The 3,609-nt window shown below is 32.9% G+C and overlaps 1 long non-coding RNA gene across 1 annotated transcript; it reads left to right on the top strand.

The window, feature by feature from the left end:
- Nucleotides 1-952: 952 nt before the first annotated feature.
- Nucleotides 953-3,013, top strand: LOC132720238 (uncharacterized). The gene is made up of 3 exons (XR_009624316.1): nt 953-1,290; nt 1,900-1,999; nt 2,400-3,013. It is a non-coding gene; the product is annotated as an uncharacterized LOC132720238 (long non-coding RNA).
- Nucleotides 3,014-3,609: the final 596 nt, after the last annotated feature.

The following is a 3,609-nucleotide window of genomic DNA, read 5'->3' as shown; positions in this document are numbered from 1 at the left end:
AGATGTATTTAACACATTTAGTCTTTTTGATGTTTACGGTTGCATGCAAATTGGATGGAATTATTATACTCGTTTATTACATAATCACTGGTTGACTTGCTTTACACAAAGAATACATTGTTTTATTGTGATACTGTTTGTGAGCAGTTAACCTAGCAGAGAATAGAAAGGGCTTGGCAAAATTTGTCAATGCTTAAAACTGGAAAGGTACATTGCGGCTGGGTTAATGATGGAATGAATGAAAAAAAGACCTGTCATTTTCGCTTTTTCAAAATATGCGGTGGAAATTGATATACACTATACAACGAAGTACCATAAAAAATTGAACGCATTCAAAGAAATCTATATCACAAACCACGTAGATAATATATTTTCATACAAGCTTGCATAATAAAATTACATACTGTACAAAATTATACAATGGCATAAAAACAGTTATCAGGGCCTTTTCGCTAGTTTTGGGGAAGGCGCCCTAGCCCTTTTTGTGGGGAAAAATGCGCGATTTCCACACTTTTGGGGAAAATATCATATTTTCACACATTTCGGGGGAATATCATAATTTATTTGCATATCTTCCTCCAATCACATTTAAGGTTTACTATAGTACTAAGCTTTCTGTCCAACAGGAGTAAAAAACATTTTTTACAGATCAATTTATTGACCCTTTATATTAACTCATATTTCCTATTTATAGTATTTTATGTTGGTCATGTGAGGGTTCTTGGTTTGATTCAGAGGGTACATTATTATCAGTTTACACTGTACACTGTAAAAAATGGTAGCGCCTGACGCGTTCCAGGTGTTTGTTGACGCGTTCCAGGTGTTCTCGTTGTGTGCAGTATTAAAACACATGCGTTTCGTTATGGAACGGGTGTTTTTAACTAAAACAGTAATGTGCAGTGCATGTTTAAACGGTTGGTGTTGCCTCAGTGGGCAAACATGAAACGTTTGTGTTTACTTTTATGTCATAAGCTCATCTCGTGTTTTGATTATTAATAACAAACAAAACAGAAACATAACAGTAAACAGAAACATAACAGTAAGGATAAGACAATACGAATGTTAAGAAATATTTAATGAGAAAGTGTCTCTGTATTAAACGCCGGTGTTTCAGGGGCGAACATTCTGTGTATGTCATGAGTGCCGATCAAGAACACCTTCTGATATTATCCGAGGTGTTACGAATTTAACTTCCTTTCTCCTGCTGCAGCCGAATTTTTTGGCGCAAATTTTACCTTTCTTCATTTTGTGTGAATTTAGCAAGGAAAACAGAAAAAACAACAGCAAAAGGTTAGTACATGTACGATGTACTTATGTATTTGTAGATCAAATTCAAAGAGTGAAAATGCAGATCTTTTTAAGACGGGCGCAATAGAGCATTTTCATTAACCATAAAACTGACTTCCCCACCCACTTTGTTATTTCAAGAATATCGAGTCAAAACATATAGATCTAGATAATAACGTGCTACTGTCTTTTGATATTAATTTTATCAGGCGAGGCTGATAAGGACTAGAAAGGGCGAGGCTTGCCGGCAAAGTAAAGATAACAAGAAAATCGTCTATCCTGTTTGTTATGATTACATGTATAGTATGACATGAGCATTGATGATGTCATTTGCAATGTAAATTATGACGTCACTTCATTTAGTTGGTGTTAAAACTATTCGCTATCTAATTAATTCGTTATTGAAATCGAAATTGAAATAATAAATAAATAAATAAATATCGCATCTTGATTCAAGACTTGTATAAGGGTATGAGATTACATTGTAGAATTCACATGCTGATGAAAAAATATAAGCAATTGAAAAAAGTCCGTTAAAAATGGGCGTGACTTATTCATATGAAGTTTTTGCACCTTTCTGTTAGCCTAGTCTGTTCATAATTTTGCTTTCAGGATGACTTTAATGTGGCAGTGCTGAAGGCTTTAGAATCAGAAACAGCTTACAGAAAAGGAAAAGGACCAGAAGACTCAGCCTTTGATGCAAATAATTATGGTAAGGGTGTTAGATATTCAAAACTTTTAATGTCCTAAAACTTCTTTTTTATGTGACCAGCTGTGATTCAGTGATTGACATGTCTGTACATCTGTGTACATATTTTACATCAACACTTTTTAGGGAATATACCTTAACATCTTATTTCCATAATTATCAGCATGTCATATTTGGCATGCACACTTGTTTAATAAATAATTAATGCGAGTTTTATTTCAAAACTGATTTATGTAGGTAAACTATTCTAACAAAGAATAAATTTCCATGGTATTTGTTACTTGGTGATAACGCTAAAAATGCTTTTAACATTCAATTTGAATAATATCTAAGGCTTATACAAATGCTAACAGTTTGTTCTTTTAAAAAACTGATGTTTAAAAATTATCAATATTTGTTTCAGCTTGAAGATGATGGGAATCTTGTGAGACTTCTTTCTTCTGCACCAGAGTCGGCACCAAAGTTGGTTGCAATTGAGAAAGATGAATGTATTGTGAACATGGCTATTGTTTGTGATGGTACACACATTCTTCTAAAGACAGCCGATTCAATAGGGGCCCTAGCTGTGTCGATTGATTTGTATTACCTTGCAGACCTAGATTATTCAAAGGCATATTCACAGGTTGGTTAAAACAAATTTTCAACAAATTTTAATTATTATGACTCACTTCTGTTTTTAATGCTAAATTTCTATTGATCAATTATGTAATATTGTAATAATAAGTCACAAAATTTTGGTTGATGCGCATGCTCATTGAAAAATGGAGTCACTGGCATCACATTATAAAATGACATTTTGCACTATTCACACCACTGGTGAAGAGTGCTTTAAACTTCCTTCATAAAATTGCATTGACTTGTCCATGTGTATGTGATTTGCCTATCAGACTTTTATGCTTGTTTTTGTTGATGTCAGTTTCAGTACACTAAGATCTCTTTTGCGAGTTATGAATCAAAACTTTATTTAAAGGAAAGAATCGAATTGATCTATCTAAGAAAATAAATATCCACACTTAACATTGTGCTTTCCGAAAAAGAATGCTACTGCGTGTTTTCCAGTTTTATGTGATTTTGTGTTCTTAATCACAATTTCAAAAAACCTTTTCCTCAAAATTTGAATCATTACCATGTTTAATGAATAGGGATTTCTGCAATAACTTCTTATGCTAATATGCTACAATGAATAAAATATGTATGTATACACAGGTTGCGTGGGTTCCTTCAGCAAACTGAACTTCATCACCAGTTTGATAGGCATAAGAGCTATGGATTTGTTCAATATTTAAAGGGAATGAACATGGAAATGGAGAGAAAAGAAAGAAGCCAATGTGACTGAAGTGATCCAGCTATCATAAAGGGAAAAAGTTTGAACTTTAATTTCATTTGGGATAATTATCAGTTTACACTTCCTCAGAAGTATGTTTTATTTAACTATAATCTTTTTGAGAGTCGTTAATGATGCCCTTATATGTAACTATTCACACTCTTCATCATAAGTATTTTTGAAGAACTGATTTCATAAATTAGATGTGATATTTGCCAGCTGAAAACATTATTGAGGGGTGAACATCTCATCATATTTAATGACTAGTAAATCCATAATTGTTTTATCC

The sequence above is a fragment of the Ruditapes philippinarum genome, unplaced genomic scaffold (assembly GCF_026571515.1).
Source record: "Ruditapes philippinarum isolate M1 unplaced genomic scaffold, ASM2657151v2 ctg453_1_1_1_1, whole genome shotgun sequence".
NCBI classification, from domain to species: domain Eukaryota; kingdom Metazoa; phylum Mollusca; class Bivalvia; order Venerida; family Veneridae; genus Ruditapes; species Ruditapes philippinarum.
Note: the sequence above shows the minus strand (reverse complement) of the source record. Positions and strands in the feature narration are given on the sequence as shown.